The sequence below is a fragment of the Urocitellus parryii genome, chromosome X (assembly GCF_045843805.1).
Source record: "Urocitellus parryii isolate mUroPar1 chromosome X, mUroPar1.hap1, whole genome shotgun sequence".
NCBI lineage: Eukaryota > Metazoa > Chordata > Mammalia > Rodentia > Sciuridae > Urocitellus > Urocitellus parryii.
The window spans coordinates 84263777-84275727 of record NC_135547.1 but is presented as its reverse complement, the minus strand read 5'-3'; the positions used below and the strand labels follow the sequence as shown (position 1 = coordinate 84275727).

General features: G+C 36.3%; 1 pseudogene; it reads left to right on the top strand.

Moving 5' to 3' along the window:
- The first annotated feature begins 10606 nt into the window (after positions 1-10606).
- Positions 10607-11182, top strand: LOC144250842 (proline-rich protein 3 pseudogene; annotated as a pseudogene).
- Positions 11183-11951: the final 769 nt, after the last annotated feature.

Below are 11951 nucleotides of genomic sequence, written 5' to 3'. Positions count from 1 at the left end.
GTAATTGCACGGAACATGGAAGGAGACCCTCATGGTTTCACAAAATACATATACGAGGGTGTGAGGGGGAAGGGAAGAGACAAAAAGAGAGAGAGATAAGTGTCCCAGTAGAATGGTTAGGGAGTGGTGATGGGAGGGGAGGGGAGGGGAGGGGGGATAGGGAGGACAGCAGAATACAACTGACACTAGGGTTGCTGTATGTATACACATGGATGTATAACCAATGTGATCCTGCAATCTGTACACATGGAAAAATGAGAATTCATAGCCTATTTGAATCAAATGTATGATATGTCAAGATCATTGTAGTGTCTTGAGCAAATAATAAAAACAGAATTGTGATGCATTTCATTCCCATGTATTTAAAAACTAAAAGCAATTAAAAATCAATTAAAAAAAGCAGTTTCCTGCCACACCCTCCAGCAGAAGTGGTCAGGAAAAAAGAGTATCAAATTGTGCATACAAATTAACATCATAAATTTCATCAGTTGGGTCAGAGTCAAAATCGAGTTAATGAATTTCTCACAGCTGGCAGTTATTATAATTTGAAACATCAGATACATGATTACTTCAAAAACTTCAGCAACAATTAATTTGAACCTATGAATGGTATACATATACATTAACTGATTCTTATTAAGAAATTCCTAGTCACTATTATCTGCAACTATTCCTTATCAATCTTGTCTTCTGCACCCATATTATTGTTACCATTTTAACTTCTCTCCTTTTCCTCACACAACCCTTTCTTACTTCTTTTTTTCACTTTTTTTCTCTGAATTTTCTTTATTTTAACCCTGTTCAAATTAAATGTAGTATAAAATAATTAATGAGTATCCTTTTCAGCCTATACTATATTACTCCTCAGCCACATTTATTTAAATGAGGTTATAGATATCATTAGTAATTACATTACAGTATATGTTGATATACAATTTACTTTAAAACTATCACTATTTTAGCACTCTCTCTTTTCAAAGAGCCATTGGTGGTTGAAACTAACACATAAATTAAGCTGAGCCTATGTGTTGAAGTTTACAATGGATTATTATAACAACAATGGATTATTACAAAAGAGATTTACTTACAAAAGAAATTCCACATAAAAGAAGAAAAAATAATTTATCTGAGCAAATGTGCAAATATAGGATCTCTGAAAGCATGAGGAACTGGGAGAAAACTCTCCCTCTAAGATTTACAATCCTTTAAAAGGAAACCATAAATATTGAAGGAGACAAAATTACAGAGAAAGACTGAAAAATGTTGCCTTTTAAAAAGCTTAAAGAACTAAAAGAAAATCTAAGAAATTCATTTAGATAGAAAGCACAGGTGAAAGGCCATTTCAATAAAGTGACATTGTAAAAAGAAAACAATAAGAACTCCCAGAAATTAAAGATACAATAAATCACGTAAAAATTTTATTTAAAAGTATCACTGACAGATTAGAGTACATAGTAAACAATTTCAGGTCACAAAATACAGGGCATATAATTATGAACGCTAAGAGAAGTACACCGAAATAAAGAAAAGAATAAAAGACCATGCTCAGAAGACCTTTGGGACAACATTAAGGGACTTCACTCTTAGAGTTATTAGAATTGAAGAGGCCATGAAGACACAGACTAATTGTAGTAAGAATCTTTATTAGTGAAAGAATAGCATAAAATATTTAAATGTTATGTTACTGTAGTAGCTAGCAATGAGTAGTAAAAGGCAGGCAAAGTCACAGTGTTCTTTAAATTACTTTAGGGTCCTTCCTTAAATTATTTCCAAAAGTAGGTGAGAAAACAAAGGGTGGTCATTAATTTGTAGAAAATAAACGGAAGCAAAGGATATAATGGGAAGACATGTCAAGAGAAAAGGATTCATGAAACTAACTCTTGACAGGGTTCACTGAAGTTGGTGTGAAGCTAGGAATTATGACTAAAGGAGTTTCCATTTGTCTTGTAAGGGATACTTTATCAGTAGCACAGGAACACTAAGGTAACTTCTGACTAGCTATTGACTCCAGTGCCCACATTAACATGGGATTGACTTGTAGATGCAGCGCCCCCTAAATAGAAAGGCCACAATGAATGAGTGTTCTGGAGAGGACTAAGTAAGGTCAAAAAATCCACTGCACAACATAAAGGAGGAATTGAACTCCTATTGGCAGAAAGTACAGAAGGAGTTCTACAGTTCTCCTGGTAAACTTCAAACAGTAATAAAATTAGGGACAGTGTTGTCTCATTTTTTCATTTTCCGCTTGGAGATGGCCCACTCTCTCCCTTGAGAGTGCTTTTTGCTTAAGCCTCACTTTTCCTTTACTTTATCTTCACCGCATTTTTACTTTTAATAAAGTTCTCTTGCATGACTTTAAGTCTTCTTTTATTGGAACACAAGAACCAAGGTTTAGAGTTTCAGCTCCCTGCTTTCCTCTGACAATTAGGAATGAGATGGACATTCACATTGAGAAAACATAGGTAATTCCAAGCAGGAAAACAAAACAAAACAAAACAAACAGACAGATAAATAACAACAACAACAACAAAATACAAGGATAAATCAAAACAAAACACACACACACACACACACACACACACACACACACACACACACAAACTCTCCAAAGCACACAAAAATCAGAAATCCTAAGAGAGAATGAGGATAAAATATTAAAATACTCAAGTTAATATCTCAGGTCATATTCAGATGCAAAAAAAATAAGGGTTACTTCTGACTTTCCAGTCCTGGATCTAAAATCCACGAGGACTTGGAAAACAAAAGCAAAGGATATAATGGGGAGACAGGTCAAGAGAAAAGGATTAAAGAAACTAACTCTTGACATGGTCCACTGAGGTTTCAAGCAATGAAAGAAAACACTTGCCAACAAAGAATGCTATATTCAACAATGTTGTCCTTCAGAATTGAAGGAGATATAAATAAACACTTTTCAAAAAGCATAGAGTAAAATAATTCATGACCACTAAACCACTGTAATGTTTAATATGAATTGTCAACTTGACTGGATTAAAAAAACACCTAAAATTGAGGCTTTTGGGTGCCTAAGTGAGAGTGTTTCTAGGAATGATTGGCATATGGGAGAGCAAACTGAGGTGGTGACTCATCCTAAATGTGGGACTCATGGACCAATAGGTTGGAGGCTTGGACAGAATAAAAAGGTTGGAAAAATGATGAAGTAGCAGCAGATGCAAGCTCAATCCTTCTTGAATGGGTTTTTGATTGTTGCTGTGATGCCTGAGGGTATCAGGCTCCAGCTTCTTCACTCTTCCAAGGCAGACTACCAAATGAGTCTCCAGGGATTTACTAAGCCTTCAGTCCCAGACCGGGCTGCATCATTGATCCCTCTTGTTCTGAAGTTTCAGCTTCTTGGACTGCACAGCTAATTCCTTCAGCTCTCCAGTCTGCAAATAGTCATTATGGAACAATCCAGCTTCTGTTTGTGTAACTCAATCTAATAAATCCCCTTTTTATAATCATATATACATATATATATATATATATATATATATATGCTGTTGGCTAATTTCACACATACAAACACACACACACACACACACACACACACACACATTGTTTGATATGCTCCTCTGTAAAACCCTAACTAATACAGAAATTTTAACTGAGAAGTTGGGTCATTGCTGAGACTATACTGACAATGTGATTTAGTAACGTTTTTGGAGCTTTTTGGAATTTGTGGGAGCAGTTTAGGAAGTTTAGAGATGAAATCTGGAAGTGCTTTAGAATGTTGTAAGTAGAGATTAGAAAAATTGCCCAATTGGTATCGGTTATTCTTGTGGGAGCTCAGAAGACCAGAATACCAATAGAACTGCACAGTAAATACAGGAATCATGAATTTTTCAGAGGAGAAAGACTCTATTGGAAATTGGACTAGAGACCATTTATGTAATATATGACTAAGAAGTTGTCTGCATTTTGCCCTTGTCCTGAGAATTTCTGTGAGGCTGATTCTAAAAGTGGTGGACTCCTTTTCCTTTTATACATTTTTTAGTTGTAGATAAACACTTTATTTATTTATTTAGTTATTTATTTATTTATTTAGTTAGTTAGTTAGTTAGTTATGTGGTGCTGAGGATCAAATCCAGTGCCTCACATATGCCAGGCAAGCACTCTACCACTGAGTCACAACCCCAACCCAAAAGTGATGGACTTCTTAATCAGGGAGAAGAAATTTCTAAGCAGCCTAGTATTCAGGCTGTGACAAGGCTATTGCTAACAGCTTTTATTCAAATTTATTGAGATAATCAGAAGCAGAAAGCAAAGCAGAAATATTTTTTAACATTTGCAGTGCGGCCATAAAACTGGGAGGAAAACCTGGGCTAAAGAATGTGTGGTTATTAAAGACGTTATGACCACTAAAGAAATGCTAAAGACTTTGCTCATAGACAATAAAAATATATGTCTTGAGGGTATCTCAGGAATTGACAAGACCTCACCCTTCTCAGACTCTAGGGTATAAAAGTAAAGAAACCCATTTGCACAGGGCAGGCTAGAAAGTTATTTTTGCCACACTCAGTCATCCATACACTCAGGTTACTGCAGCTGAGGTCACTGGAGGTTTGGCTACTGCTCAAGATGGAGGTAATTGGACTAGAGGCATCAACCACACAGTTCTGTTTATGAAGGGTTGCAGGATGTTGGAGTTAGGGGTTCATGGAGATTTTCACCAAGATTTCAAAGGAAGTCTAGGGAAGTCCCTGCAGGCAGCCCCTGATAGAGCAATGTGTGGAGATGTTAGGAGGAAATGGAAACTGCAGTGGAGACTAATAAATTCCAGTAATGTGGAATGCCTTACTAAGAAAGTTATAGGAATTGGGCAGAGACAAGCCAACAGTGAGGACATGGGGGCTGCAACTAGGAAAACCATAGGGGAAAAGCTACACAAGCCCTTTGGAGAGAATGTCAGGAGGCAATATGCTCCAGATGCTGGACATAGAGCTACAGAACTTTGCAAAGCCTGATTTTAGTTTCACTTTGGTTCCATCCCTTCTTTCCATGCTTCTGTTTATCTGAACAGAAATGTTTACTATATACCTTTATATATTGGAGGTATGTAACTTGATTTTGATTTTTATAGTAGCTCACAGTGAAAGTTTGCTCTGAGTTTCAAACAGACTTTGGACTTGGACATTTGGGAAATGCTTAAAATGTTAAAAGACTGTGGAAACTCTTGAAAACAGACTAAATAAATTTTGGCATTGTGAGTTAAGTATGAGCTGTTGGGAGTCAGAGGCAGAATGTTATGGTTTAGATATTATGTGTCCCCAATGTTCCTCTATCACATTCTTCCACCATAATGTTCTGCTTCACCTTGGGCCCTGAGGAATTCAGTTAGCAATCTACGTATTGAGACCTCTGAAACTGTGAGCACCAAAATACATTTTTTTCTACTTCACATTGTTCTTGCCAGGTCTTTTGGTCACAGCAGGGAAAAAGCTGACTAAAACAATCAATACTACATAAAATTCTGAAAGAAATGTTACACATAGAAAAACTCAAAAAGAAACCTCAGAGGTACTGATTAGATGAAACTTACTAGGAGATTAGTTATGCAAGTGAAAATTAAGATAGATTTAACATATAAAACAAATTAAGATGACAAGAAGTGATAAATATTTATTCATAATAACTGAATGTAAACAGTCTCAAATCTCCAATTAAAAGACATTGACTGTCAGAATAAATTTTAAAAAAAAGATTCATCTATACAGTGCTTGCAAAAGACATAATATTTGCAAAGACATTCATAGATTAAAAGTAAAATGGTGGAAAACTTTGTATGCAAAGGGAGTCCAAAACAAAGCAGGAGTAACTATTCTCATATCAAACAAGGTGAATTTAAATAAAAATTTAATGAGAAGAGACAAGGAAAGTCACTTCATAGTAGAATAAGATGATACATCTGACAAGAAAATATAGCCATAATAAATATTTATGCCACAATGTCAGTGCAAATTACTATATAATTTTACTATATAAAAGTCTCAGATAGACCCCAATACAAAAACACTGAATGGTTTCAACACTGCCATCTCACCGGTAGATAGCTTATCTAGGATAAAAATCAATACAGACAGTTTTCATTATAAATTCTATAAATAAAATGGAACTGTCATCTTTAGAATATTTCATTCAAGAACAGCTGAATTTACCTTTTTTATATTATTCTCATGAAACTGTCTCCAAAAGATACCATCCTGCAGGTCATAAAGCAAGTCTTAGCAAATACTCAACAATCAGTATAATCCCATTCCATTTATCAGATCACAACAGAATTAATTTTGATATCAGTAGCAAGAAAAGTTATAAAAACCATATAAACAAATGGATATTGAAAAACGCAATTTTGAAGAAGAAATGGATTATAGAAAAAATGAAGATAAAATTAAAATACTTCTACAATCAAATGGGAGTAGAGATACAATGCAACAAAATCTCTGGAACACCATAAAACCAGTTCTAAGAGTATAATTTATAGGATTAAGGTCCTACAGTATGAAAACAGAAAGAACCTGAATAATCTAGTGTTACATTACTAGAAAACAAAAACAAAAATAAAATCAAATTCCCAAATTAGTAGAAGAGGAGAAATAATTAAGATTAGAAAAAATATTAATGACATTGAGAAAAATACAAAGGATCAATACACTAAAAGTTATTTTTTTTGAAAAGATAAGCAATATTTACAAGCCCTTGCACAATCTAATCAGAAGAAAGAGATGATCCGAATCAACAAAATTAGAAATGATAATGTAGATATCACCATTACAGACATTCTGTAATACAAAATATCATTAGGGACTGTTTTGAAAACAGATTTTTAATAAACTGTGAAATCTAGAAGATATTCACAATATTTCTAGACACACATGACCCTCCAAAATTGAACCATAAGGATATAGAAAACCTAAATACACTGATATTAAGCAACACAACAGAAACAGCAATAAAATACCTTCCAACAAATAAAAGCTGAAGACTGAATGGACTCTCAGATGAATTCTACCAGATCAGTAAGTAAGAGCAAATGTCAATTCTCCTTAAACTATTCCAAGAAAGGGAAAGTGAGGGAACACTCTGAAATTGAGTCTATGAAGCCAATATCACCCTGATATGAATACAAGATAAAAATACATCAAGAAGAAATAACTACAGAACAATATGCATGAGCAAAATAGATGCAAAATATCTGAATAAAATATTAGCGATGTGCATTCAAAAACATATTAAGATCATGCAGCATGATCAAGTTGGCATTATTCCAGGAATGCAAGGTTTCTTCAGTTTGCACAATCATTAACTATAAATCTTTACATGAAACAATCATCACATAATAATGATTACATAATAATCTCAATGGTTGAAGTAAAAAAAGCCTGTAACAAAAATCCAGCACACATTTATGTCAACAACACTGAAGAAATTGGAGACAGAATTAACTTCTCTCAATATCATAAAATCTATATATGTCAAACCCAAGTCAAATATCACACTGAACAAGAAAATATTAAAGTTTCAGAATCAGGAACAAGAGAAGAATGCCCAGTGTCTTCATTTTTATTCAGTATTATTCTTGAATCTAGCCAGAGCAATCAGGCAAGAGAATAAAATTAATGGGATAAAAATAGGAAAATAACTCAAATTATCTCTGTTTTCAGACAGCATGAATTATATTTAGAAGACCAAAAAACCCACCTGAAAACTTCTAGACTTGTTGAACAAAAAAAAAAGTAGTCAGAAAAGTAGACAGCTTTACAAAAGTTCAACTGCTTTTATATACTACAATAATAAAATTGCTGAGAAAGAAATCAGGAAAACAATTCCATTCACAGGAACCTCAAGAAAAAATTAAAAAACTGGGGGGAAATTCTAACTAATGAGGAGAAAAAGCTCTTCAATTAAAATGATAGAAAACTGAAGCTAGAAATTAAAAAAAAATCTTAGAATATGGAAAGATGTCCCATGTTCTTGGATAGGTAGAATAAATATTGTCAAAATGGCCATATTACAAAAAAACAATACACAAATTTAATACAATTTTTTTTGTCACAATACCAATGATATTCTCCAAAGAACTAGCAAAACAGTCCAAAAATAAAAATGCAGAATAGTCAAAAAGAAGCCTGATCAGTAAGAACAATGCTCATTGCATCACACTACCTGATCTCAAAAAACAGCATGGTATCAGTAAGAACCATTTATGAGAACCCTGCAGCAGCAAGCAGAGGAAAGAGATTAGGAACTCATAATGGAAGTTGCTGTACTGACCCAGCAGTTGCATTTTGTGGGCTCTGACGTGTTCCTTGGCAATTGTGATTGACACAGTTGCAATGAGAATTGTGCCTTAGGTGATCCAGGCTCAGGATATTCAGAAGAGAGAGTTCCCTTTGTTGCTGGTGTCCCATCAAGGCTACCAGGAAGATGGCCAGACAGGAGCTTCTGCACACCAGGTCTGTTCCTGGGTAATTCACATGCCTGGTGGTGAACGTCAGACATGTAGAGGCTAAGATTACACACAATAAAGAGAAATTTATAGGAGGCCCTGGAAACCCAGATACACAGCAGGGATTTTGGAATAAATCTCAAATATCACTGTCACAGTTTTTCCAAGGTGAGCCAAGATCCATCCCAAATACAGGAAATTTCAACTTAGAACTCTGTACCAGCTCCAAAATGGGAGTAACCACTTGTTAGCACTCCCCAGTCTATCCCCAGCCCTAGACTAAAGGGCTATAGAGCCCAAAAATAAATATATAGAATGAAAATTTGTCCTTGCCAATATTTTAACAACCACAGTGGAAATAAGCCTTTTATTTAATTCTATTTTTAAATTTCATTTCATTTTTTACCTTTTTCTATTATGTGTGACCTTGCACATGTTTGCATGTGTGTGTCTGTGTGTCTGTGTGTGTTTGGGTGTGTGTGTGTACGAGAGAAAGAGAGAGAGAGAGAGAGAGGGAGAGAGAAAGAGATATTGAGATCATTTAGCAGAGGTATCAATATACACATGGATACATATATACATATGCATACATTACTTCATATAACGTTACTTTCATTTTATTTAGTTCTCTTTACATCATTTTATTGATTTGACTTTCATGGTTAATATTTTACATGTGTTTAAGTTGTTTTGCTCTTCCTTTTGTTTTTGTTTAATCCTTGTTCTCTATTCCTCTTATTGCTCCTTCTTCACTCTCTCTTCCCCTACTAATAGCCACATTTTCCTTTTTTCCTCCATCTTTATTTTATTACTCCTAGGTATGTTTACACCTTCTTTTTTAATAGTCATCATCTGGCACCTATCTTCTGCTTCTCCTATGTTTATTTTTTACATATTTCAAAATTTCTTTTGCCTTCCTATCCTAGTTTCTCTTCACCTAAGAAACAGTAATTCCACAATATGATAAAATTATAAAGTTTTATAATGTCTATGTAAGTACTACCTCATTCTTGTTGTGATCATTTATAGAGAGATGATGTAAACCTGCTGTTTAATGCCTAATCTAGTTCATGGTTGTTTGTTGTTAATTCTGATATTAAGTGCTGACCTCACAATTCCTTTACAAGTGGTGATTAGTGTTATAGATGTCAAAGTAGACATTGGACATTTATTTTAAGGATTGACATCAATTGTCCATTTTGTTGCAATTCCTGGTTCCTCCTTTCTCTCATAAGGGCTGGAAAGTTATTGGCACCTTTCAAGTTCATACAGTACAGATCCTGCTGTTGAGCAATACACACAGCTCTTCCAAGTAACAGCCAACCTCATTTCACACACAATCAAGCTTCATGAAAGCCTCAACAATAACTCAATACATAGAATAGAGGAGAGAAAAACCCCAAACCAACAACCAGGCCCCAAGGAGAAACAATTAGATAAGGAAGGACCTCATTGTCCACTCCTGGTCTTCTATTCATACATCAAGAACAGAGAAAAGTGCCAGAACAAAAAAGATAATTACACCAAAAAAGACATAAGTATTAAAAAGAATGGAAATCCATATCAATTGATGTGCAAGTCAAACATGTTTGAAACCACAAACATGAAAAATAGTACATGAAAATAGAGTCTGAAAATAATCAGGAGTAGCTATTCTCATATCTCTCAAAGCAGATTTCAAAACAAAAATTAAGCTGAAGAGAAAGAATGACACTACATATTGGTAAAAGGAACAAACAAATAAGAATATATAACAATGGGAAATATATTATTTCCCAAATGTCAGTGCAATAAATTACATAAAAACTTCTTGACATTAAATTCCAGATACACCCCAATAAACTGATAAGCTCATTCATCAAAGTAGCAGGATATAAATTTACATTCATAATATATATATATATATATATATATATATATATATATATATATCACATTTCAACACTGATTCTATGGAGAAAGAAATCTGGAAAATTATACCATTTAAAATAATCTAAAAAAAAAACATTGAGAATTACTATAATCAGGGAGTTGAAATACTTCTACAATGAAAATTATAGGACACTGAAAAAAGAAGTTAAAGAAGATATTAGGCTTCCTCACTGCCCTGCAAATCCCTCTGCAGCCATTGCTGCAGCCATGATGCCGAAACGAAAGAAGCAGAATCAGCAACAGCAGCCGCTGCCACAGCAGCCACCACTGCCTGAGCGGGAAGAGACTGGAGATGAGGAAGATGAGAGTCCCATAGAAGATGAGAGTCCCAGCCTTCTGGGCCCTCCCCCATGGCCAATGGAAAGCCTAGTGACCCCAAGTCAGCTCTTCACAGAGGTCCTCCAGGATCAAGGGGTCTGATGATTCCACCACTGCTGAGTCTCCCACATCCTCCCCAGGGCAAAGGCCCAATCCAGGGAGGCCTCGGCCCCAGGTCTGGCCCAGACGGTTGTGGTTGGTGGGGGGGGGGTCAGTGCTGAACCCCCTTTTCTGGGGCCAGGCCATGGGGGTCTCTCTAGGGAGAGCTTTCACAAAGAGCAGAGAAACCCTCAAAGGCTCAAAAGCTGGTCTCTTATCAAGAATACCTGCCCTCCTAAGGATGGCCCCCAGGTTATGGAAGACAAATCTGACTGCCCTGTCTGTTGACACTTTTCCAAAAAGGACCATTGTAGATATGAAAACCTCTGTGCCTTCTACCACCCAGACGTCAATGGACCTCCTCTGTGAGACTGTGCCTTCCCATCCAGGCTGGAAGGAGCCCTCTGTGACCCAGTGGCCATGTATTTCCCTATGGCCCTGTGAAGACTACTGTGAGGCTCTTCCACCCAACACCCTCGGTCAATGACATATCCACTCCCATCCACCACCTCCCCAGTTTGGGGTCCAGAGCTGTGTTTCATCACTGGTGTTCAGTGCGCTCTGTATTCTGATCCAGCCTCCAGAGACGCCTCTGGGACCCTTTCTTGCTCCCTTCAACTGCCTCCTGGATCTTCTTCCCTTTCACCAAATGACTGCGGAACAGGAAACCTCTTTGGTGCTGTTTCTTGTGCATCATTCCACCTGTCCCCAGTACTGCCCTCAATTCCTGAGAGCTCTGGAGCAGTTTCCTACCCACTTTAGCTGCTTGTTTTAAGTCCTTTTTATGTGACATCCCAGTGTTTTCAGCTGCTAGAGAAACTCGCCAGGTTTTCTGACCTGAGGTCAAGTTTGGATGACTGGTACAGAGTTGCTTCCTGAAAGGCAACTGCCCCTGCTTTTGGATTTTGTAGTTTCCCTGTCAGTAGCATGATCCCCACCGCTATGGTCTGTGATCACTGTGCTTTGTGAAACTGTGCATCCCCCCATCGGTGTCTGTGGCATTTTTGTGATTTCCCAACACTAGAATAAATTTTTCTGCCAAAATGAGTGAGGTTCTTGGTGCCCTCTAGACTTTCCCCACATCCCAACTTGGGAGCATTGAGAAACTCCACAAGACTGCCTCCCTGGTCCTCCCTGT